Genomic DNA, 27593 nt, shown 5'->3' with positions numbered 1-27593 from the left:
ATGCTGTGGTAAAGATAGGGCAGATTTAGATGAAAAGAAAAAAGAACCGCATTCGCTAATTACAATAATCTTAAAGTTTAAAAAAAAAAGTTTTTAAAAGTAACATTTCTTAAATCAGATTGATACAAAGTTATCTTAAAGTAACACTTGAACTTGTTTTATGTGTAACTTTCTTTCCTTTTTTAAATACAACAAAAATGAATGGGCTTTTTTCAACATCAGCAAGGGTCACACTGACTGAAAAATACTATGTATATTCTCATTCCCATGCTGAGAGACAAATTCAGTGGGACAGGAATTAGATACTTCATGGCAGTCATCAGTCTGGGGATGGATAACCTCCTCTCACTGCTGAACTGTGAACCTCAAGGGTCCAGCAGCTTCCAAGCAGTTAAGAACAGTACTCGGCAGGGCAGCTCACGGGCTTTAGCACAGAGCACCTCCCCACAGAATGCTCAGCAGCAAAAGGCAGGATTATTTCTTTTGATAGCTGATACTCTTTGACTGCCATCCTGGCAGCCAGAGAGGCTCTCCTCATCACGTTGGATTTTGAACATGCTACTTATTGAGAAGCCACACGTGAACACAAATATCCATTTCTCAAGACAGATAAGGGAGTAACTTTCAAAATAATTTCTGTGGCCCACATTCAAGTTTCCCATGAAAAGCAAAGCCGGGAGCAGGCTCTGTGACATGCTAAAGGTAGCAGATGGTTTGTGCTTGCTCCTCCAGAAATAAATTCACCTGGAAACACACACTGGGCTGTGCGTACCCAAGAGTTACAGTCACATAGGAAAGGAGGGGCTGCAGCACATTCTTCCTCCTTCTTCCTTCCTGTCCTCCCCTTGGATAAATATACCATCTGTTCAGATGAAGCAGCTGAGCACCAACACTACAGAACTTCCAGTAGCAATTATTCTCAGAAACATGCCAACAGCAAAGGGGCAGCCTACCTCCTACCTGCATTTCTCTGCAGCATCAATGCATTCATCAAATACACCCCAACTATTAGCAGCTGAGTAAATCTACACACACTTTTTAGCAATGAAATGCATTTGTGAACTTCAGTCAATTTCTTATTGTGATCAGCATTTAAATGCTGTAGAATATTTTTTGAAAAACAACAAACAAACCACAACACATTTGCATGGAGGTTTTCTTTGCATGTAGAAAAAACTAACACGACTGGCTCAGAAGCAACAAAACTATGAAGTTATCTTTCTCTCTATTCCAGGGTAAACTCTCTACAGTACTTTTCAAAGGAGATTTTGGAAAAATGTCTCTACAAATTTTCCTGATGTCCTTATTTTTATTTTTAATCTGCCATTCCTCCAGTTCAAAACAACTTACACATTAAAGCCTGAGCCAGGCTAACACCTCATTGCTGTTATGAAAACGAAAAAAATCTCTTCCCTCTTCATCCATTAGCATGTTGCCCCAGAACATCACTGAGTCTGTTCAACCTTCTAAACCACCAGAAAACCCACTCAACACTCCATACACCAAAACAGTCTTTCTGCTAAGGTCGCAAGCAGCAATAGATTGCCCTGTGACTGGACAAATATTAGAGCAAACACATTCTCTTGGCTTTATACCAGACAGCTGGGAGAAGGGACAGGGAAAGAAACATGTGGGACTTTCACTTTTTGAATGCAGCAAGTTCACCTGTAACAGGCTCACCTGTAACCTGCAACTCCACTTCTAGCTTAGAGTGTACAGTAAGATCCGAGCAATTTTTTTTATGTTCTTAAGCTCATAATAAACAGAAAAGCCTACCTTTGCCTTTAGTACAGGGAAATTTTCAAATGCTACCTGCCATAGAGCACACGGAATCACATACGTATGATATTGAAAAAACAGTATATTTTTGCTGAATTTGCATTTATGTTAAAACTGGATCAATCTTTACCAAATGAGTAAAATGACAAGTCTTAATGAATTACGTTCTCTACAGACGTGTTGAAAGCTTGTACTTTTTATTAGATGCACTTCATGTTTCAGTACTTTTTAGATATCAAGTTAATCCCCAGAGAAGGTGACATTTAAACAAAATTAGGAACAAGGAAAAAAAAACAAACCACAAAGTATTACCATCCATAAATACATTTATAATTCTGAATTCAGAAAACTTCCAGTTTAAACTCTGTAGCACTGAGGCACAAGATACGAAAACAGCGTGCCCATGCCATTAGCTTTCAAACTAGTGGCTAAACAGCAAAAACAACAAAAACAGCATCTTACCTTTTGCACTTTTTCATTAAATGCTTACAAGCACAGGTCAGACATTTCTGCAAACTAAAAATTTACTCCGTATGCACAGAACCTTGCATGTATCTGTGGAATTACCTCAGAATCAACACAAAGGCAACATGTCTGCTTGAAAATATGTCTCTATAGATATATGTAACTTAAAAATATATATTACTTATATAATAAAAGTCTTGTCAATGTAAGCTAATCACTAGAGTAGTCTCCAGGTATTTATAAAATTTGAATGTTTGTGCATGAGCAAAGGCACACAGAAAAAAACACCACAGAACTCATGACATAAAGGTACAACTGAATAGCTGTTGCAACATAAACTCCACTAAAGAGTACAACTGGAAGGGGCTCACAGTTTAACAGGCCTGTCTGTATTTGTAGTGCTGTTTTCCCAAGTTATCAGGAACAAACAAGACATCCTTCCCTTGAATGCAAATATACCTTTGCCACATGAAAAGGTATGAATTGGCATGAAGCTGCACCAGAGGAAGTCCAGATTGAACATCAGGAAAATGTTCTTCACAGAGAGGGTGTTTGGGCACTGGAGCAGGCTCCTCAGAGACACAGTCACAGCACCAAGCCTGCCAGAGTTTAAGGAGCATTTGGATGATGCTCTTAAGTCATGTCATATGGTTTTGGTTTAGGCAGTCCTATGAGGAACAGAGTTGGACTCTATGATTCTTACTGGGTCCCTTCCAACTTGAGATAAACTGTAATTCTATGAATATCTCCTCTGGATGCAGCTACAACTCTGCAGTTTACTACTAAGTGCACGAAGTTTAAGCCACTTCAATTTCTTGTAGTCTGAACCATACACATTAACTAGCTGATAGAGGCTGTTTCTCCTGGCAGCATAAGAAATATTCTGCAGCCTTCATACAAAAATGATTATATCATAATCCTTGAGTTCACATTTGTTTTAATGTTTGTATGTGGCTTCACTCAGCCAAGTACACACAATTAGCTGGCACTACCAGCACTCAGCTAAGTGCTTTTGAGTACAGTAAGCAATGAGAGATGGAGTGACCAGCTTCAGGCAAAAGCAACAGAGCATCCTTCCTCCTCCACTTCTTCACAGCCCTCCAGATGACACCATTCAATTCTGAAACCCTTACATGCCAGTAAAACTCCATCTGGTTTGGGAGGGGAGAGCATGAAAGGTTAACGCTATACTGTAGTATTTTCAAAAAGAGCTAAATTCAAATTCTTTCATAAGGATACTGGGATCACTCATAATTTCAGGCATAAGGAATAGTAAGGGCTCACAAAATTCTGTGTAATGACCAGAAAGTAAAAGTGCCAAACTAAGCCTGGAGTAACTCGGGCAAAGTAAAAATTTTTAAATCTTTTCACCATATTGCCAAAGGCAAGACTGCAAAATTCCTTTGGAATGACACTTTTAAAATATCTTCTGCTACACCTTCATTTGGTGCAAAAAGTACTCAAAAGACCTCTGCTACTCTGCTGTACATCCCATACCTTAATTCTAAGTTTTTTAATAGAACTCTAATTGTAACTACACCCAATTTTTGTTTTTCAATGTTTGCAATTATTTTTCTCTTACAGACAGATGAAGAAGAATCCTTATATTCTGCTTTCTGGAAAAGAAAGAACGACTATTTTTCATTGTTCTTCTCCAGCAGAGACATACCTCTCTAGGACACTTAGGGTTTTCCTAATGCAAATGGTATCTTAGAAATTTTTGGTTTCAAGAGGTGTACAGAGCTCAGTAATCAAACAAAGCTACGAGCCAACTGTACTTTTGGCTATGGCTAGAGTTCCTTACGATACCCTGCATAAAAATGTTGTTGCTGTTGAAATAATCTCGCTCTTAAGACCATCACAAAACATATATACTGTACTTATTGTTATTCTGTTAAAAAAATCAGAGTCCAACACAAATTTCAGAAAACTTTGAGTAAGCAACAGTTCGTCAAGAAAGAAATGTTCCTACTTTTTTTACCATCACATCTTAATATCAGATGCCATCAAGGCTGAATCTTTCCTGAGCTCAATGGGAAAATGGAAAGTTCATGGCAACTCTAAATAGATTACTTCTTAACTAGCCAAACATTTTATTCATCTTTCCCTGATAGAAATGTAATGAAATTACCAAGATATTGCTTAAACAACAAAAAACAACAAAACATAATACCTTTTACAGACACTGATACTGATCAAAAAACTCAAAACTTTTGTAGATACATTGTATTATTACTAACACACTCTTCCAGTTTTTTCTGTAGAACATAAAAACTCATGTCTTCATATGAAAACAATTAGATACAAATTCAAGTATTAAAATTTAGTTAGAAAACCAGGGCTAAAAATGAGCTTAATACCATATTGCATACTGAGTCTGCATCAGGCACCAAGAGCCATGCCCCTTCCTAAGGCAAATACAACCTCAGTTTACATCATTGGTGCAGCCAGGCCCAGTTCCTTTCCAAAATACTTAAGTCTGTGTCCACAAGGCTGATGGCCAGTGCTGTCATTTCCTTCAGTGTAATTTGGAAAGCAGCAGTAAACACGGCTCACAACAAATGCAGGAATACCGAACATACTTAAACAAAACAGAACCTACCGTCCACTCCAAGCCGGTTTTTGAAGTCTGACCAAATCTACAACTTAACCATAGTGAACACCTCTCAGGATTAAGGTTATTCTGGTCATCAATTCTCACAGCTCAAGAGTCTTCTGCTATATAAAACCAGGACAAACTCTTATTCTAGACATACATTCTTCTGTCAGGACTAAGGGAGGAGGTTATATCTAGCTCACAGAAAATTAGGTCACCCATTTCATACACAAATATAAACTGCATGTTGAAGTCTGTAAGCATTTCATAGATACTCTCCCTCAACAGAAATTTGGAAGAGATTTATCACAAATTCTGCATAGAGCTAGAATAATTATAAATGCAGGAGGAAGGAAGTTCATATTTACAATCTTAGTCAAACAAAAAAAACATTATATCATCTTAGCAGCTGTGTAAGAATTTGGCAAGCCTCTGAGTAAAGTTTTTTTCCGAATATCCCAAAAGAACAATTATTTTTGTTTTCTGGAACATATCTTCTTTGGTATAAAGACCTCTCTAAGGACTGAGCCAGATGAATAAACTACAGAATACAACACTGAAAGTGGAATGTGTACCACAACGACTATTTTTACTGCTAAAGCAGCTGAGTTGACCACACTGTATAAGGAATGTAATTTGTGACACTAGAAATGCTAATTATTTGGACCATGTTCACGTTTTCACAAGGACAAGGGTTGGCAAGAAAGAACTGATCTGGCATTAATTTGCTGCAGCCAAAATGAGGTATAAAGCAGCAAGAGTAGCTATTTAAAACAGAGGTTTAAAAGTTTAAAAGCCACATAACAATGAATCTCTTAATTCACTATCACCTCAATACTTAAAATGAAAATAATTTCCTAGCTGTGTTTGTCTATTGGTCTATGAAAAAGTTTATGCAGATGCAGGAGTTTGTCACACATTCCATTAGCCTACAGTCTCATTTCCTTGGATTGCTAATAGTACAGTGTGAAGTGCATGGTAGATTTTTATAGTTTCATTTTTTGTAGAAAAGATTTTTACACATGAATCTTAGGTCTCCATCTCGCACTGAATCAAATCAAAGCAGCAGCACCGTGAAAGGATTTACAATGAAGCTTAAAAAAGAAGAATTATTTAATGGCTTTTATAATTTTTCTACCTTCCTTAGACCTTTAAATGCCCATTCAGGTTTAAGCCATGCTGGCACCTTCTCCCTATTAATTTTCCAAAGGGTTTATAAAGTTTTGCTCATAGCAGCTACAGCCGAGCATACTCTGAAGGGCCAGTTTGTAACAAAATCAGAACATGTTTAAAAGCCAAAAAAGAAAATAAAAAATCATTTTTCCAGAGGTATAAATCCCATTCCACAGGGAGCTTTCTGCACATTCTCTCTTCAACCTAACACATCTATGCAGTAAAACTAGCTTATAGCTACTAAAACATATAGCTGAATTCCTTGTGCATATTTATTTATGAGTAACTGGTCCAGGTCCAGACTGTAAAGAAATGTTGCATTTTGATGGTGCCACACATTGGTTTCACTAGCAGAAGGGGAACACCTGAAAATATAGGTGAGGCCCTTCATCTATCTTCACCCTTCAGAACTGGAGATGGTACACCATCACAAAAATGAGGTGTTACAACTCCTCCTATTAAAGCATCACCTTCTTCTCCCACCTTTTCCTCCACAAGAAGCATGTTAAAGTGCATTCATACAGTTCAGGGTATCTCGTTCATTTACACCACAGCAAGCAGTTCCCTTACTGACTCTAGAACATGCAAGAGGGATGGGTAGAAAACATGGTCCAGTCACCAGAAATGAAGCTCTTCTGCCATATATGTCATGACATTAATCTCCCCTCTCCTTCTATTCAGTAGTAGAAACGGAATTAAAACTAACAAAACCTTTTGGTTCCTGACTGTAAAAACAAACAAGGATTTTTTAAAAAAGCTGGAAAAATTAGGGCAAGGTAGAACAGCTCTTCAACTGGTATGACACACCAGTAAAGCCAACACACAATGAAATCTAATTTTAAAATGAGTAGTCTAACTTCAGTAAAACATGATAAGTGCTTTCTGATTCCAAGTCTAGCATCCAAGAACACTTCCATCAATGCTTTTCAGGAAGACTTCTAGTAATGTGACAGGAATCGTGCCACATTAGACTTCAGATGTAAATCTTTAATGAGAAAAGATTTTTTCAGACCACAGCCTGATAAAAGACAAGTTGGCTGTTTCAAGGATAAAGAAGAGAAGTTATGTTTGGGCCTTTAAAATAATGTAATAGACGATCATAAGAGAGTCCATCCAGAAAGAGACAAAACATTTGAATTTTCATAGCACATAGGTGCATTAGGAAACAAGAAATTGAATTATGTTTTTTGTGACTCAGCAGCAGAAAAGATTTGGCATAAGTCAAAGCAACAGTTTTTTTAAACAGGTGACATGCTCACAAGCCATTTTATAGAAACATAAAAATATCCATACTATCTGAGTTACGTATCTAGGCTCAACAATCAGAGTGCATGTAGCCTCTATAAGCATTTGTACAGAATGGATGATCAAGAAGTTAATTGCCAAATTGATTTTGCAGGCTGGGATGGGATGGGACAAAAATCAGACTTAAAATCAGATCAAGGACAACTCAAACATTTAATAAAGTACAAAGAAAAAGGTGGGTTTTTCTTAGGAAAAAACCCCTATGCTTTTTGACACTACCATGCAAAATATTTCGATATATATTTGAATATATGTTCAATATTCCTGACAGTAATACTGCCTGAATCATACTAAAACACCAACAGTTCATTGCAGTCCAGCAGAAGTCATTTTAGGAATGAAGCTGCAGCTGCTGAATCTATTAGCAGGCTATGCCTTCTCAGCTCTTATGAGTACTTCATAATACAGTGAAGGTATGCACAGTTGTAAACTCAAATACTTAAATCCACACTGGAAGGCAAAAAGAATGCAGACAACATAAGGCCATCTGCAATTCTTACACTTTCATAAGAGAACAGCTGATATTTTATCTTGCTTTTCAACTCACTCTAAAATAGAAAAAAAATTTAGGCAGCTTTAACTAGAATAATGTACTACACAAGACACACCAATATCTTGTAGCATTTTGTCGTGTTTCATCAGATCATGTGAATAGAGATGCTGTTCTCAAATGCTCACAGCCTGTCAAGTTGTATTAAAGAGCATGCCAGACAAACCTTACCTCAGAGAGTTAACAATGAGCACCAAAAAAAAAAAAAAAAAAATAATCTGGTTTCCTAGTTTCAGGTGATATACATTCTAAAGAAAAGGAAGACCATACACCTACAGAATTAGAAAAATAATGTAGGTGGAATTCAAGCTCAGAAGGGCTTACATTAATCTGTACAAAATAAAGAAACAAGATAAAGTGTTAGGAGTACTTCATTGCTTTAAAGCACATTGTCCTGTTTTGCAAATACAGTCCTATTTTATTACTGGTTAATGAATCTTTTACACTGAAGTGTAAAAAGACATGAAGTTGGCCCACGGTCATATTATACAGGAAAAACTTTGCATTGCCATCCTCAAAATTAGAAAGTATACACTTCACAAGAATTACTGGAAAATATTAATCATCAGAAATACTAAATAATGAAGAATAATTTAAAAAGTAAAAGATAATACCATAACTTGCCTTATGCAGTACACTCAGATCAGTCTTTAGGCAATAAAGGAAGCAACAACAGGTTCAATTTAAATTCTTCCCATGACAAGGACAGCAAGACAGCATGTACATTAAATCAAAGTAATTTGCATCAAGTGAATGTTTTTTCCCACACTATGTGTATTTTACATCTAAAGGCCACACAAAGCCAACATACTTTTAAATTATCTAGAAAAATAACAAGCACATAAAATCACTCCCTAAGCTTTCAGGCCTCACAATCTACCCAAGCTACTTCCTACATGATACCTGTAAATATATTAACTATCTGATCCTTCAGGAGATTGAAGATCAACACCCCTTTGCAAAAAGAGAGGGACCTAAACCATCACAGTTCAAAATGAAACACCACTGACGTTGAAAGTGCATAGTCTGAAAATACTTTGTTTACTCTGTGCTGGACTTTCAACTTCAGAATACAGGCCAGTCATTCCAGAAATATTCCATTCCGGTTGATAAAAGATAATTTAAGACTCATTATACAGCAGTAATAACTAATCCCAAGGGCTTTTTTTTTTTTTTTTTTAAATTAACTTGTTGGTTTTGAGAACTTTTGCAGGCACTGGAGCTGCACAGATATAAACAGTATTAAAAAGTTTCATTCCAGCTAATTACAAGGTGCTTTTGGGGTTTGCTTTCTCTTATTTTTAACTAAAACATCTGATTTTTACTAACTGATAGGAAGCACAGAAGGTTAAGCTGAATGCTGCACTATCAACTGGAGAGCAGTTAACAGCGCATTCTTCATAAAGACACTGTATGTTTCACTTTAACAGCTGTGATGTGGATATGTCATTCCTCTTGAAAATTTCACTCATTTCCCTATTCCCATCTTCTGCTCTGCAAGCTGCCAGAAAGGAAAAACACTCCCACTATTCTATGGGACCCTTCTCCTTCAATGCAATCACTGAAAACGAGACTTCTCTCTTTTGCTGTGCTTCTTAGCAAGTATCTCAGAGGTCTCTAATCCAGAACAACTGAACATTTCTCCATTAAAATAACTCTTTCCCTTTACCCTAGGTAGGAATTTATTTGTGGCACTCACATCAATCTGACGAACAGCCTTTCAGTTCCACAGAACTGATCATATCACTAAGTTACTTATTAATAGACACAACAGAGTAGAGGTGAAAGAAAAAGTGATCTTCTCTCTACCCAGGTTCAGTAGAACTGTTTTCCTGACCTGTGACATGCTCAGAGACAGATTAAGTTTCAGCCAGTATTGCTTTGCAAGGTTACTAGTGGTTGAAAACTACTGACTTCCTTCCTCCACCTCTAAATAAAATGCCCCCATTTAATAGAAAGAAGAACTATCTATTAGAAGACACAACTACTGTTCACTCAACTCCAGAATACTAGAAACGTGCACTGATACACACAACTTGCAGAATTCTTTTCCAGGAACAGCATGCAACCACCCATGTTTATGTCAAAGCCACTCAGACCTACATGTTCAAGTAAAAGGTCATGCTCTTGAGTCATGCATTAAAGATCTAAGTGACAACTTCCTTCAAGAACAGAGATTTGTATGGCATTTTTATTTAAAGGCTTAGAACAATCTAATGAGATTTTTCATGATGAGGAGTATTTTTAAAATGCACTATAAACCACATTTGTGCTAAGTCTTTAGTCATCTCTAAAGAAGAATGATTACTGACACCTTGGAAGTCCAAACTTGCACTGGTGTATTAAAACAAATTCTAACAATGATTAACTCAATTTATGTGGTGAAACAAGTTCACAGTGATCGTTCTAACAAGGAGCAGAGCAAGAAGCAAAATTGGTAAGGTAAAGATAAGTAGGTGCTTAGCATGTTTGGGGATTTTGTGCATGTTTTTTTTATATCTAATCTCCAGTGACCTTTACATATACAAAATCAACTCAAGCATGGTTTAGCAGTGGACTTGGCAGTACTAAGTTATTGGCTGGACTTGATCTTAAAGATCTTTTCCAACCTAAATGATTCTATGATTCTATAAATAAAGACAGCTTGGAATGCCTGGCTTCCGGCATAGAATCAAAAATCCTATGCAAGATGCCTCATCACTATACAGGCATGAACCAGGCAAGTCAGGATGAAATCAAGAACAACCATACATGAGCGAGAAACTGCTGAGGAACAGCCAAGTGTGCAATACCAAAGACTGAGGCTTTAAGTCCAGACAGAATCCATAAGTACTGTACCTCCCACAGAACAACTGAGAAATCTCCCTGGCAGTGAATACTGCCATTGCTTCTGCAGGAATCTAGAGTAGATACTGCATTTATTTTACATAGGGTGTCTTGCTCTTGTAGACACAGAGTCTCAGAGTTAACACTTCTGATCTTATCTTCATTTACTCTCTGGCAACAACATGAGAAAACCTGAGGGAACACTGTCATAGTCATAATGAAATGGCTTCACATTTGTTAAGAGTACTTCTTACCTAATTCAATACTTCTTGTTCTAAATTGTAAAAGAGTAACAAGCAATGAGCTCAGACAAAAGTAAAAAAATTCCCATGGTATTAAAATTAAGGCAATTAGTATGCAAACAGAGTATTTCTGCAAAGCTAATAAGCTTCCCATGCCAATTTCACTTCTGGAAGATCATCATTAGGCTGCAAAAGTCAGCCTTGTTCCTAAGATGTTTGGAAGCTGAAAACTTACTCTTTTCAATACTGAGCTAGAACTCATCCAGTTTTGTAAAGCAGCTTGCTTAAATAAGTATAGATAACATTAATCATCTAGATATGAAATTATTTACAAAACCATGGGGTAAAGTATCTCCTACAACAAATTCTGAAAGCCTGGAGAGATGCCTTTTCCTACTCGAAAGATGCAAAGAGCAACCTGGAAAGCAGTTTGTCCTTATTGTTTAAAATGCCTTTACATCCCAGAAGTAAAAGAACCTTGGATTCTGGAAAACAATATATAATCATGGTCCAGGAAGATGGATAGAAGGATGCAGCTTCTCTTCTTTCAGCAGCTCTCAACACATTATCTCTTCAATTTTATCATTTTGGCACACTGTGGATTATGCTGTTAACTGGATTACAGAATTTACATGGATTTAATATTGCCTGTCTCTGGTTTTTTAATGAGTATTTTTTAATGCACAATACTTTATTTATCTCTAAAGCTACCTAAGGATAATTCTGTCAAAAAAAGTGTAAGGGGGGAAAAGTTCTCTAGGCTTCACTGCTTCTCTTCTGCTCTTACTAATACCATCTCTTTCAGGAACCTATAAGGAAGAAAAAAAAGCCCACTGAGTGAAACATACAGCTCTTGAGAATGGGTCAGCACTGTCAGAGATGCAAACAGGGACTATTCCAAACTTAGCAAATGCACCTGTATAGAGATTAATGACTGGAACAAGTATACAAACAACACATTGGGAACTTCACTTCTTTCAAAGAATTTGCACATTTGTTTTGCTACTGCTATCTCCTACAGCAACTCCAAGCCTGTAGTGACGTCACATCTTTTCCATACTGGTGTACACAAGGATCAATTCAGCAACTTCACAGTTAAACATAAGAGTTCCTCTCCAAATCTGCAGGATCTTGGACAGAAAGAAAAATCTGTCAAACATAGTTTCAATATACTTTCCCAGTGATTAAACCAATCAAATCAGGATTTTAGACAGAATATCTTACCATAATAATCAATGGAACTATTTAAAAGAAATCCACTTACAACAAAAAAGCACTTTTTTCATCACTAATTGAAAAAATACAGTTGGGCAAAACTGTCTTAGTATGTCTAAACTGCAAGAAGACTAAAATTCTACATACACAAAAGAATTACAATATGAATTCTATGTTGTAAATTTAGCATTTTTAACATTATTCAGTAACTTACCAACATTTACTGTTGCACTTAGCAGGCAACTTAATTACATATATTGAAAGGATTTAACTGTAAAGGTAGTAACCATTTGAGATGGAACTATTTTATCATCAATGCTTGAAACACACTCATTATTTGCACTTCTAACACTGTTCAATGATACAACCTTTAAAATACAATTTAACAAGCAGCCTTTAAAACACCCTTTCACAAGCAAATTATGCAAATTTGCCAATTACAATTTAAGTAAGGTTCACAGTTAAGTCTTTTGGACACTTCTGAAAACATTTTTGCTTTTACCATGACCAATTGGATTTCAGAAAATGAACTATAAATTTGCACAGAGTAATCCCTGACAAGTTTACGATACTTCCTCAAAGAACCAGCAGAATTTTTCACAAGTCACTGATACACAACTGTTCAACAGCAGAAGCAGACACTACTAGCTCAGCAACAGTTTTAGTTTGGGGGAGCAATTTTACCAGGTGTCATTAACCAAGTTTAAACATTAAGACCATGATGACATAAAATAAACTACCTTTTCTGTGTTACAGATGGCTGCTCTTAAGGCAGAAAAGTGGGAACATGACAGAATTTTCATCAAGATGAAATCTACCCATGTATCACACAATGAGCTCTACTTGGAGCTTTTCTTTGGGGAGCAAACTGTTCCTTCCTACTGGAAGAGCCAAGAAGGCAACAATTAAAGTAACTATAAGAAGTAGCTTACTGCACATCTTGACAGTAAGCACAACCAAGTTCCACCTTCTTTTAATTTACTTTAACCAGGACAAAAAGACACCAGGAATACCAGAGGTCCTACCAACTCAGCAACCTGCTAAGCCTCTGGGAAAAGGGAAGGACAATGAGACAATCCCAGCAGGCAGCAGCAAAGAATCCTATGCCAGCAGTAGGCAGTGAATTTCAGCTCTCACTGTCATATGAACAGAAGTTTCTGCCAGGCCTTCTACAACTGCGCCGAAAGCTTTCTGAAGGATGAGGTTAGAGAGGATGAAGGATGCCAATGAACTTCCCTCCAGCCCCTTTCTGAATGTGCGTTTTGGACAGCATGTTTTTCCACTTCAGATATACACTTGAGAAAAATAATCAGGTTCTATATTTAATTTCTCCAAGATTTTTTTACATGAAAGTCCAATACTGACACAAGTAATAAAAGAAAGCAGCCACAAAACTGGAGAATGATGTCACTTATTGCTCCTGTTTCTTTCCAATCCTGATCTGCTAGAAATCAGCTATTCTCTTGTAATAGACATAGAAACAGAAAGGTGCTTGTCTATGAACACAATTTGGCATCCTAAACACTTGACAGAGTACTGACACCCGCACACCATAGATGACATTTCAGCAGATGTCAAAAACAATAATTAGAACAACACAAAGTTAATGTTGCGACAAGGGATGATAATTCGGTTAATTTTCACAGAAGATGAGAACAATCTATATTCAGTTTACCATTTATGCTATGCAAGATTAGTACATTTTTGCCAGAAACCCAAGTTCTTGAACACTGAAATATTTACTTAAGTAAACATAACAGTTTTACGACTGTGGATAGTAATTCCCTCACCAGACTCCCTACAATATTTTTCTATAAGAACTTTCACCTTACACATGGCTGTCTTGAAAAGACCAGAGGCAATGAAGATTCAATCACCTTTTAAACATTTGTTTAAATTATTTTGATGAATTTTTGAGACTAGAAATTCAATAAGAACTAAAAATTATGTTCTCTAATTATTTTTATATCATCCCTGGAATTCCTTTCCCCACCTCCAGGCCTCCGTCCCCCCACACCCCCTAAAATCCAACTAACTCATTATGATATAAGATGGCAACAAATTATTTTCCTAATATTCAACATCAGGACAGTTTCAAATTCTCAGGTACATTATCTTCCTCTGTACAATACAAGTACAGTGATAGCTCACAGATCAAGACCTTTCAAGAGCTTTTCACTAACAAATGGATTTTAAAAAACAAGTTCAACAAACTATTTAACATCTTACATGAAACACTTCCGCTAAATCTGGACATAGCAAATAACTAAAACTCCTACCTGGAACAAAACAGAGAAGCAACTTTAATTCATTAAAATGTCAGAAAGTATCAGTCAATATCCGGATCAAATTGCATAAAAATTTTCTGAAGATACTTTTCTTAGTCTTTATGCAATTTTCCAATATGAAGGATTATACGCAGCCTTTGTCATTACTGAATTTTAATTCTTTCTCACAGGGACTCATTTGTTTAACTGGGTATTAACATATAAAAACTAATATGCCATTTTCAATGGATACTTTTTAAAAGTGATGATAACACTTGCAGATTAACAAGAGAAACTTAAATTCCTTGCTAATCTGAAGAACAACTTTAAAGGGCAATTATAGTGCAAGTTTCTTTACTGGCATTACCGAACCTTGCAGACATTCCTAAAGGTAGAAAACATTCCATGTGTGTACTCATTCAAAATCTGTGGCTGCCAATTATCAAACGTATTTTTTGAATTCTTAAGAGGACTTACTCAATATGCCAACTTTCCTTTCATAATTTATATTTCCTGAAATGAAATTAACACTCCACATAGAAATGGGTTAAACCTGAGTAGCCAGCAGTCTGCTGTCATTTCAATGTATTACTAACACTTAGCACTAAAACAGATCTGGATCACACCTTTTTATAAGGCTTGTTTATCTGATATTGTCTGATTCAGCTGTAAACCAAGGCATTTCCTTCTAGCAATTGCAGAGAAAAAGTTCAAAACATGAAAAAATGGCTTATGGTTGGGGCCAGAAACAGAAATTGGACATTTCTGGCTTTGGTAAATGTTTCTGACGAGTTCCAGATTTAATCAGCAGGATCCTCAGTATGAACAGATACTAATGGGAAGTAGTGAAGTACATTATTTCAGTTCTACTTGAAAATTCCATAATAAAACTATTGTTTAACATAACAGAAAAGGCAGAGTGTGATTATTTTGCAACCTTTGGCTTCATTTGTAACACAAGTGATTTGGATTCTTCTTCTATTAAGAAGGTGATGTAAATTACTTAATGGCTGATATCTTCAGTACTATCCTTCCTAGTATTCCTAGTAACTGGCTTAGTCACTCAGATTTAACTCCGTCCCAGTTTGATAGGTTTTTACTTTCACCTTCACTGGCTGAAAAACATTTGAAGAAGGAAGGCCAGTATGATCAGTAAAGATGAGACTAACACAGGATAAAGATCTACAGTTTAAAGCACAAAGAATTAACTATTTCTAGCTAGAAAAGCCAGTTGATTCTATCGAAAACTTAACGCTGAAGGAATAGACAAAGGATCAAATTCAAATAAAGAAGTGATTGCTAAAGAGTAGTGGTTTGGGGGAAACAAGGCAATACCCTTATATTCTGATAGGCAGAACACAGACATCCTTTTGAATAACAAAGCCTCTTAAAATCAGCCCCAGTAAACCATTACCTACAAAGGGCATTGCAGCAGTTCCACACAATACTTTAAACCAACAGGTGTTCTCTGTACCCCGGCTTACTTTACTAAGAAAGGAACAGGCTTCAATACACAAGAAGCTGAAAATGTCAATACACTACTCCACTGTAAAAAAACTACTTAAAATTCAAACCTGAAGGCAGTAGTCTCAAGATACTGTGAAAGAAAGGCAGACTGAAGATCATATAAAATTTGTCCGTGTTCTCTTTCACATTATTTTTATACTCTTTCAAGAAATTAACAGGCAGTACACTGTATTGCTTTCCTTAGCTGTGGTTTATCTCTTCCTAATACTTCTCTCACTGTCACCACATGCTGAGTCAGAGAAGCAGTGGTAGAAGGATGTTTCACTGCATATCATTTGAGCATAAAAATGAGACCATTTTAAGGAAAGATCTATCTGAAAATGAAAACTGTACAAGGACAATAAATAAATAAATTCCTTAGTGCCACTTACCTTTCTGTTGTATGAAAGCAAAAAGCTCAACATGGATTTCTGTGCGGCAATTTGAGTATCACCCAGTGATATGAAAAATCACATACCAACTTAGGTGCAGAAAAACAGCTGTGTGTTCCACTATCCACCACACCCACCCAAGAATGAAATCAGTGTATTAAATAAATATGGATATGTCTAGATCTTTATAGAACCTATGTGGAAAGTATTTCCTAGATTACGAACTATACTTTTGCTCTTCAAGATAATTTATCAAGTAATTTTCCCATTCCTCTATTTTAATAGGAAACTTCTCAGCAGAGAAAAGCTGATTAAAGACAATAAAATTAGAAGATTTGTTGTAGACATATTGTTTCAATAAATATCTAGAATGAATCAATTAATTCTTCTGCTCTAAGGTGTTTAACAAGCTAACATATCCATGTCTGGAGGGCACTAGGCGGAACAGACAAAAAGAGGCAATTCGTTCAAAATGGAGTGGGTGTGATTCTACAGTCTCAAAAAACATTCATCCACCACATGAATGGTAATGTAAAGATATTAGCCATATGAAATAGTTTACATTTGCCAAATGGAGTGTACCTGTAATCCACCAGTAAAAAATAAATTGTACTACACAGACCACTGTTCATCCCCTTCTAAACACTATAGCCCAGTAAAAATATAAAATCCTAGTAAAAATGATAAAATGCAGAGACAGTGTTCAAACACGCAAGTGACTGTTTTCTGCCCCACATGATAACAAATTCAAAAGAAATTAAATCTTCCAAAATGAACAGGCAAGTCATTGGCTTCTCAAGATAACCAGCATAAGTGCAGGAGAAAAATAAGTATAGCCATATGAATTTTACAAGGTCATGTGACACTCGTGTATACAGACACTCCTCCTTTCTCTTCCTCCATCAATAATTTTCCTCATGTAGAAAAAATAATATTCCACTTTCCCAGTTTCATGAAAACCAACGCAGGCATCGATTTTGCTTGGAAGGCTCTTCGCAAACCAGTCTGCCTTCAGTAAGTCGTATGGCTAAAAAGCTTAACAGATTTCAGATTTGGTGTTTGGTTTTTAACCCATCATCCCTGCTTGCACCAGGGACGAGGATCTGCGCGTTTTGTTCCGCGGGTGGCAGCGCGCGCCTGGCGATGCCTGCGCCGGGGACCCAACTGCCTGCGGCGGCACAGGGTGGAGACTCACCCAAGCTGACATTGTCTGCATGCCACACACTACATCCCTGCGCATCCCTTCCCAGCCCCTTCCGAGGCATGCCTCATTCGGGGAAAACCCGAGGGGCACACGCATACAACAAGCCTCTAGCAGACACCAGTGGCTCTCCGGAAAAAACCACCCGACGGTGTCTGGGGCGTGGAGGGGCGCGTGGCAGCAGCGCGGGCCGGTAAATGCGCGCCCCACCCGCGCCCCTCCGCTCCCGCCCAGCCCCGGCGGTGGCTCGGGGGCCGAGGGGACGCAGCAGGAAACGCCGCCCGCCGCCTCTGCCACCGCCGCCCCCCAGAAACGAGCGACACGAAGGCGGCTCCACCACTCACCTCGCCCCGGCTCCGGGGGAGACCCGGCGGGCAGCGGCGACACCCCACACAACAGAGGGGCGAGGCGCCGGGTTCGCTCTCGCTCGCTGCCGCCGGCGGCACCCGGTCTGCTCCGCCCGCAGACCCCCTCGGTGGCGGTGGCGGCGGCTGCTGCTGCTGCTCCTCCTGCCGCCACTAATGGTGGCCGCTAATACCGGTTCCTTTCGCCGCTCCCTTCCTTTCCCGTTCCTTGTTTCCGCCGAGCGCGGAACCGCCTCCGCCCGGCGGCCGAGGCGCGTCCCTGCCCAGCAGCGGAGACGCCGCGCCCCACACGCCGCTGCCGCCCCAGCACCGCCGCCGCCCCGGGCTCCCCCCGCCGCTCACTTCCGGCGCGCGGGCCGCGCCTCGCCCCGCCCTGCCGGGACCGGCGCCAGCCGCGGGGGGCAGCGCCGGAGCGGCCGTTGGGCGCGCGGGGACCGTTGGGCGCGCGAGCAGCCGTTGGGCACGCGAGGGGCCGTCGGGCACGCGAGGGGCGGCGGGCGCGCGCGGAGCCGATCGGTCCCCGCGCAGCCGATCGATTCCTGCGGAGCCGATCCGCCCGTGCCGATCCCCGCGCAGCCGATCGATCCCCGCGGAGCTGATCCGCCCGTGCCGATCCCCGCGCAGCCGATCGATCCCCGCGGAGCTGATCGATCCCCGCGGAGCCGATCCGCCCGTGCCGATCGATCCCCGCGGTGCCAGTGCCCGCTGAGGGGGTTCCCCGCGCCGGGCGGTGGCCGGAGCGCTCTCGGCGGGCACTGCCTGCGCTCCAGGCATCCTGGGGCTGCGGTTCCGTCCGCAGGTAAAGGCGCTGTGGGACGTTCCCTGTTCCCAGACTGAAGGTTTCTGTTATCAGTGAGTTACCAAATCCTACCGAAATCCTCGGTCGTGTGTCGCAGCCGCGGACCGCGCCGCTTCGGCTACGCTTTGCCCCGGCGGAGGGTTTGCCCTCGTTTCTCATCCCATCACAGCTCCGGGGCCGGGATCACCATTTTTAAAGATTTTTACAAAATGGGATAAACGCGTTGCTTGCTGCTGCAGGTAGTGCTAAAAGATAGGAGATTCGCTAAATACAGTTTATTGCCTGGGGGCTCCAAGCTACAGCGCAGCCACGCTGCCTTCCGCCGGGAACGTGCTTCTCTGTGCTACACCCGCTGTCTATTGTGACAGACCACCGGCATGTTCTACATCAGCGTTTACCTGTCAGTATTTGACAGGCAGAACACTTAAGCCAGTTGAAGTACAGTATTTTCCATAAATGTGAACAATTATGCAAATGATGCTTGTTGTTTTACTGCTGTAAGTGCTAATTTACCAATGAGATTACAAGCTAGGTCAACAGCAACATGAAGATCTGTTTAAAATACAAGATAGTACATGCAGAAAATTATTTTCATGTGTACATACAATTAAATAATTTGAAAAACTAAGTTCATCCATATAATTCTAAAATCTAAAACCTTTGCTATATAAATTTGCCTTAACATGTAATCACAAATTCTGGACAACATAATAAAAGGTTGCCAATTAATAACATCTCAGAGAAGTTAAGATCAAAGTTATCGATGCAGAAATATATAAATTATCAATATGGAATAAAAATACATGCATTCATCACTAAGAGACTACAGTAGTCTTCTGGAGTTGCAAATTAAATATTTTTAATCCAACCATTCCAAATTCTGGACTGCTACTGATAAGTTGCTTCACAGTTCGTGAAGTTCCACAACTACAAGGTGTCTGGGCTCATACTATTTAATAAAAGTGATAAATACTTCAGTTTTCAGTGCTGATCTGCACTTGCTGCATATCAGCAGTGAGAGTGAGCTGGTAGAGACTATGAATCTGATGTTATCAGCAGGTTTAGACTTGGTCTGCAGTCTGTATTAATCCCACCACACTTTCCTACTGATCCTCCATGACCCTGAAGGGATTAGAATGACAACACCTCCCCCAGAAGCAGACTTGAGATGGCTGGAAGAAGCACAGGGAGTGCATGGGCAATGCAAGGAGCAACTTGGGTGTGCCATGGCCAGGTTCCTTGTGGCAGCTCCATGGCAGCTGATCCAGAACAGAAGCGCTGCCAAGTCTCACATTCTGCACCACTGCAGCTCAGGAACTTCATGGCCATGAAGTGTGCAAAGCTTTGTACCCTCAGCTATGAATACAAAAAAGCTCTCAAAAGCTCTCAAAATGAAAAAGAGGCTACTGCAAACTCTGCTTTTGACATGTGGAAATATTATTCCCTTCCCAACTCCTGAGTTGTCCCTCAGCCTAAGCAGACGATAGACAACAGAGTTAATTTAATGTAGGGTAGAGATCAGAGCTAGATCATTTTAAGCTTGAGGACCAGATTGGATCTGTGTGCATCCTAGAGAACCACTATCCAATTACAGACATAAGTTAGTAATGTAAAATCATCCCCCAGGCCATGGAAATAGTACATACCTGCAGCAGACGTTGGGTAAGGTTTTCAAAGTAGCACAGGAAATTTAGTCATACATCTGCCAATGAAATTAACAGGTAATGAATAAGTGAAACCTTTTGAGTAGGTTAAAAGGTCAGCTTAAATGTTTATCTGCATTGAAATAAAAAAGGATAAAATGGATCATTTTTTAAATTAGGGTAGTAATTCCATTGCTATTGACCCTTTCTTCTCCCCAAATGCTGTCTATCAATCTCAATTTTACATATAGCTAAGCACTGCTGGAAGCTGAGCTTAATTTTGAATCCTTCAAAGGTTTTATTTTCTGTATTTAAATAATTCTGAATATGGAAACATAAATAAGCAAAGGTTACATAGGCTTCTGGATCCTTAGACAGTTGGGAGGATTTCTATGAAGGACACACCAAGCAAGGGCTGGAAATATGAGAGTTAACATTAGCAAAAACCTCTCATCTTGGTTGCTTTTTTGGACCTAAGAAAGCTCAATGACTTGTGCAGTAGAAATTTCACATTTTGGTGAATACCTGCTGGATCTGACCCATACTGTCAATCAAGACTATATGTGTGTGTTTAAATAAGTACATCTATATATCCATGCAACCATACCACCATGGACCCTTGAGCACCTATGATGCCTGCCAGCTCTGGCAAGCAGAAGAGCAGTCTGACTCTTGTCACCTGCTTCTTTATGAATTTCTTTTGCCAGCTACAGGGTTCAAGGCACAAAATCATTAAAAAACCTTTCCTGTTCATCAATAGCTTGCTCAGCCTATACTATATCTATTGATGCTCACCTAGCTATAATGGCATTTCCAAATGGGAATTCTGACAAAGTATTACAGTATTTCTTAGCAACAGGTACAGCATCTAAGCCATTAACATCAATAATTCAGCTCATCCAGACTTACGTTAAAAATGTCTTCTCTAGATCTTATCTGCTGTTCATAAACAAGGATGTCTTGAAGGAGTTCTGACCTTGCAGCAACTGGTATGATGTCAGCAGTAGCCTGTAATAGGAATGCAAACTTGGACAGAAGCTTCTGGGGTTTCAAGCCAGCCAGCATGATAGACAATCCATTGCAGAAATTCCTCATGTTCTAGGTTAAGGCCCCTAAGTCTTAGGGGTTACTAAGGCTACTGTTTGGTGGGAAGGCTGCTGCTATTGGCATGGGGGAATAAGTTCAGAGGAGCACCAGCACAAACACTGGAATGAAAACACCATTTTCTGGACTCATTTAATCAGTGTAAATGAGAAAAATCTTGGCTAATTCCAGCTGAAATACTCCTGAATTACAGTGGGGTGACAGCTCTGAATCCAAAGCAAGAGAATGCCTGTGGATGAAAATATAACCACTCTTTTCTCTATGCACTTTCCCTTCATTCCACTTGTAAGAACCAGAGATGCATTCATTGTCTTTCTCAGGTGATGAGAGAAGAAGCTACTTCCTTAGAGTGAGAAAGGAAACCTTGTTCATAAGCCAAGGTCTGAATTCTGCTCTCATCACTGCCAAATCAGTCCTTTGCTTGGGAATGGACTTCATTACAGATTTAGTATTGATATGTTTTTTATGGAAATGTCATCTTCACAGGCTAGCTAATTATCTATAACATTCATTATCATTATCAATCCTTTTAATGAAGACTCAAACCATGCCATCACACATCTCAATAAATCAGCATGGCTAACACATGCCAAAAAAAATTTTCTTCTTGGTCCACAAAGCAATCAGCTTATGCTGCTGAAGCAGGAAACTGTTTGTCCCCTGCATTGTTGTAATCTGGTGCATACAGCTGCAAATGTTGTCTTTGCTCACAAAGCTTCTTAAATCTCTTTTTTAAATTCTACTGAACTCTTTGCCTTGATGACTGCCCATGACAATTGGATTCCATAGACAAAATATATTGTGTGAAATGATATTGAAAACATGTTCTGAAAGGTTTAGCTCTATGAATTGAGGCATAGAGGCTGCAATTAGCTGACTTCACTATACACTTGATGAAATTTCATCTTATTTGAAGTTTCCCTTGCCTCCATGATCTCTGTTATCCTCCATTACTCTTTATTCTGCACAGTTGACTTTCTGGCTCCTTTTAAAGTCCTCTGAGGTAAACTCTGGCCCTCATGAATGTATTGGAGCACCTGTGCAGCCATGCACATAAAAATAGGGAAGGAACAACACACACACAGATTAGGATCTTCCAGCATACAGAGCACCACAGGGACTCTCTGGACTCTTCTCCCAGGCTGAAGTCAGTAATTGATTTTAATGGGAGCAGGGCTGAGCTAATGCTGGCACTTTGGAAAATCCCACCCAAGGGATTCAGTGATACTGAAAGTGCTTGAGGCAGGCTAACTGCAGGCATTTCCACTAATGGGGAATGGCGCAGTTGTCTTTATTAATTTTCCTTCTCCAAAGTGCAATTAGAATGTATGTATTTTTCTATCCTTAGGAACAAAATAATGTAAAATGCTTCTATTTCTAGAGGCTCTTACTGAAAGACAAATAAATGAGTGATTTTCTGCAGCACAGTTACAGGCCTTAAGATTTATCACACCCCTCAAGAATCTGTTAATACTCTCTTGCTGCCCTTCTTTTTCCTTCAGCTTACTTAATACGATTACAAGGGAAAAAATGTCAGTGTGGGTCCCAACCACAGCAGATGCACTGGCTGTTGAAAAGCTAGGTTTTTCATCATCTTCCTGGAGACAGGAGAACCAATACTTTTCTATATGACTGTACCTTTAAAACCAAGAGAAAGACATTTCAGTGATGAAGATGATTTGGAAAATAGCAATTAACATGGGGAACAAAAAGTGGCATGAACCGGAAAGAGGTGTAAACAATAGAAAGGGGGATGATGTAAGCACATGCCAAAGTAGAGGATATTGTCTCTGTTATGGTCAGTTTTTTGAGAGGTCACTGCAGGGTAAGTGTGCTCTAAAAAAAGGAACCAAAGCTATGGCAACAAGTTTGCAAACAACACTACAAATAAATACAATCTTTAGCTGTCTCTGAAAACTATGAGATTTCTCATTCATAAAAATGCTGAGGTTCTGGCACATTATTCACTTAAAATACAAATAGTGATTATTTTTCATACATTTATTGTAACAACACTAGAATTTCAAGCATAGTGGCAAACATCACCACTTCGAAAGATCCCATTGCTGTAGTGTAATGGCAAAGGTTTGGTCATTAACATCACAGTGAAATGACAGCAGAATACCAGAAGTTCTGCAGCCTTGAGAACCACTGTTTTACAGAAAAGAATCAAGTCCACAATACGTTTAAAATACTGAGGGAGGTGAGTGGCAGAGTGGGGTGGGAAAAGAAAGCCAGTTTGTTTCTACTTGCTACTTCTACTTTGTGATTCAAATTTTTCCTGAAAGGTTCTTCTCTTCTTGCAAAGACCTTCTTGATATGACTATACTGATTCTTTAGGTATAAAGGCTGTGCTTGATACCAAATTGGAAGAGCCACAGGATAACGCAGGGACCTGCATTAGGCATTTCCCTGGGTCAGCCTGGAAAACACTTCTCAGATCATCTTTGGAGTTCATGTTATGTATGTTACAATTACAGAGTAAAGCATAAAAAAACCCAACAGGTAGTCATTTACTTTTCCGATTACTGTTAACCTATTTTTATTTCCTCCATGACAACATTTCTCATTTTACACTAAAAATTCAGCTTACTGCAGAAGTGACATCTTTTGCTTAGTGGGGTAGAAAAAGGGCATTTTATTGTAAATGTTGAAAATGTTGAAATGTCCTTCCACACCAAATACTTTATATGCAGTTAATGCTCATTACAGGATAATTACCTGCTAGATCTGATTTAATAATTCTTAAAGGGTAAATTATTTTTTCAATGTACAATAAAATAGAGTTATCGGTTACATTGCTCCCTGTGAGAGAACCATATTTTGGATCTTCAAAACAGATCACTGTGGAAATCCAAAAGACTACATTTAGTTTCCTTTCTTTACAGAGGGAAATTCAGTCAAGCCCATTTATGCACTGGCCATAATTACAGGGGAAGCTTTGTGTGGATGCACTGCAGCAATGTGACACAGTTTCTGGAGCTGCAGAGACAGACTGACACATCTCTGGTTTACACAGTACTGGCAGTGGCTTGGTTTTCCAGTTACTATTAACTGCTCTTCCCCAAATATCTTCAGCCACATCTTGTCCTCAGATCTCATTCTGGAAAGTGACCTGCTCAAATAGACTTTTCATTTCAGGAGGCAGCTGGCATTAATTAAGTTGCAAGATCAGGTAGAAAGTACAGCTTTCTCCAGAAGTTCTGTTATTTAACTGTACCAAATGTTTACAGAGCAGAACTATTTTCTTCCATGTCATTTTTATTCACATATGAAATATTTGACATATGTATTGTAAATCATATATTAGGATTTACTGGTATTTCTGTCTTGACCGCTTAAGTGACATTGGCTGGACTGTTAACATTTTTTGAAATAAGTAGTTTGAATTGGTGCAGTTGTTCTTTCTGTGAGTGACTGAGAATAGTTGTGAGAAGTTTCAGATTTTTTTCTTTTTAACAGATGTAGATAACTGGATGGCAGATTTTGAGTAAATTTCAGCATTTTTAATCGTATTTTGAAACTTATACAATTTATTTTAAAACACTCATTCTGAATTGAAAAGTGGAAAAATAAACATTTTGGCATATTTAATGTGGTCTGTGTGATGTTTCTGAACTTATCAGAGAGAGCTAGCATGAATTTTTTAATAATTTAATGATGAAGTAGGAAAAATTAAATGGCACTTCAGAGTAACTTTGAAGATTTTTATTCAAGATTTGATGAGCAAAAATCTAAGCAATCCTCATTAGTAATACCTTCAGAGGAAATTTACTTCTTCAATCTTAATGTGTACTTTTGAGGTAGATGACTTGGGAGAATCTGTATAGGAAAAACCCAACTGCCCTAGCTGTCAGTGGGATCTCTCTTAGTCTAAGACACACGTGCAGAGTTATATACAGATCACCCATACACATAATGTATGTTTGCATGCAATTTGTTCTCAAGTACTCAGGGATTACCTTTAACTAAATGAAGAGTGGGATTAAGTGAACATATGGTGTTAAGAAAGCTGAAAATAAAATCCCCCTCCATCTTACTCTACCACACTTATATTGCTCATTAGGGGATTACTTCTAAGTCTGTGTGGACAAGCCTTCTGAGGAAGGAACTGGAAGGCATAAAGTTTCACAGGTTATGAGACAAATCCTGTAAAATTATACTGTCTAAGTGAAAGCTACCTTGTCTTTTACTCAAATCTTGAAATAATTTTTCACTTGTACTCTATCAATGTGTACATGTATAGAAAGGGAAGATTCAGTGGATACTTTTGACTCATCTCAGGTAGGTTTTCTGTAAGTCACACTACAACCATAACTGGGTGTGCCTTTTTATTAAACATATTTTTATAAATGTGACTGGAAAGCTCATAAGCCTACACTGAAGTGATAGATTTTCAATCAGAAAAATTTATACATTTATTTCAAAAAATTATTTGTGAAATTAGATGTAAAACTCCATGATTTTCCTGATTATTTACCTGACAATTAAGCTTAAAACAGGTATGAAAAAACTTGCAAAATCTATTGTATATGCCAACTAGTAACAAATTGGGTAACACAGTGTGAAAATAGCATCAAAGAACAGAGCCCATGGTCCCCCAGCAGCTCTGCAGTTTTGTATTTACCTAGTGTAGCCCAGTTCACGCTTACCAGCCTCAGTGAGTTCTCCAGGTCACCTTGGAAACACCTTACTGGCACTTCTCTTTCTTGAGCTGTGTGTGCTAGGTGATTCTGTTAGTCCCTCCAGGGCCTCCAGATCCTCCCAGAGGTCCATTAATGTTAACCAATTTGCCTAATCCAGTACACCCTCTTCACATAAGCATCAAATTCTTGTAAAACTCATCAAAATCTAACCATCTCTTCCACTTCTACTGATTAGTTGTCTTCCTATAACTACAAGCTATCTTCTCCTTTGTGTTGTCAAATAATGTCTCTGGACCAAGCTACGAAGCCACTGCACGATGTCTTACAAACCTCTTCCATTTTGACATCTGTAAAGTTGATAACACCACCAAAGCAACCAGTAGGAATAAAAATATCTCAGAGTAACAATCTGTTAATGCTTACAAAATCAATGTGTAAAAAAAAATCTATGTGTGCAACTGCCTGTTTTTGTTTTTGCTATTCTTGTCCTTCCTTTCCCATTTCCTCCACAGGATATTTTCCCATTTTTTCATTGTGTCAAAATCTATTTCAGCTCCTTAGTAAAACATATGTCTCCTGTCACATATGTGTGAGTATCTGGCATAAACAAGCATTGAGAGCAGAGGCAGGACCTGGGTTACCACACCCCTACTGCTGCCTGTGCTATCAATACTGACTCAGGCTGCAGGCAGCAAATCCCACAGATCCAGGCTGCATCAGCTGTACAACAGACTGGCTGCCCTAACAGCCAGCGTGCAAGCTCTACACCTGGTGTCCCTGGACACAGTGGGCAGCTGGTCTGGTTAAAGTGGCCAGCCTGGAGACCCTCAGCTACTGAGCTACCTGGCGAGAGTGACATCTCCTGCAGGGCTGCTTCAGTAGCTCCAGACAAATAGCTCCATCCATCTTATTCCATCAGGACAAAATTTTTGCAAAGGAGCCTGAGTTCTGCTACAGTACGATAATAAATGGTACAAAAGAAGCCTGGTCTTTTAGGATCTTACCCCTGCTAATTTACAAATGCATTGAAGAACATTCAAGGTGACAGGCTGTGCTCAAGTGTCACCAGAAAAGGGATCTGTGCTGCAGCTGCAGGCTGTCCCCAAGGCAGGTTGTGCTGTGGTAGCAGCGGGGTCACAGCTCTGTAAGCTGGGCTGCATGGCTGCTGTAGCAGGCAGGCATCCTGCACTGCCCACTCCTCTGCTGGGACTGCAGAGCAGGGGATTGAGGGGCAGTGCCAGGCCTCTTGCAGCTGCAGGAGCATGTGGAAGGCTTTTGATGCACTGCATGTGGCAAGGCTCTTAATGCACTGGCTGCTTCCTGAGAAACTCTCCTCTACCACAGCCTAAAAATGGTGGTGAGTAGGGTCTCTGCAGCTGGGCCAGGCTGGGGAAGTGAAGAATCAAACTGCAGCTGCTTCTTCTTTAAATAGTTTATGAGTGGTGCTCACTTTGGGTTTTGTTTTACAACCAAGCAGAAACCAGCCTTAGCAGCACTCCATATGTTCCTTGTCTTTTGT

At 39.3% G+C, this 27593-nt stretch overlaps 1 protein-coding gene across 2 annotated transcripts in view; it reads right to left on the bottom strand.

Annotated features, from left to right (window-relative positions):
- The window catches only part of RAPH1 (Ras association (RalGDS/AF-6) and pleckstrin homology domains 1), an 83562-nt gene extending 65385 nt beyond the window's left edge, over positions 1-18177 (bottom strand). The window contains exon 1 of one of the 2 annotated variants that reach the window (XM_056496902.1): positions 17862-18177. The gene's annotated coding sequence lies outside the window, so the exon portion shown is untranslated. The remainder of the gene's footprint in view (positions 1-17861) is intronic. The other variant, XM_056496903.1, reaches the window with a different exon arrangement.
- Between the last annotated feature and the right edge of the window lie 9416 nt (positions 18178-27593).

The sequence above is a fragment of the Oenanthe melanoleuca genome, chromosome 7, assembly GCF_029582105.1.
Source record: "Oenanthe melanoleuca isolate GR-GAL-2019-014 chromosome 7, OMel1.0, whole genome shotgun sequence".
In the NCBI taxonomy this organism is placed as follows: Eukaryota; Metazoa; Chordata; class Aves; order Passeriformes; family Muscicapidae; genus Oenanthe; species Oenanthe melanoleuca.
Note: the sequence above shows the minus strand (reverse complement) of the source record. Positions and strands in the feature narration are given on the sequence as shown.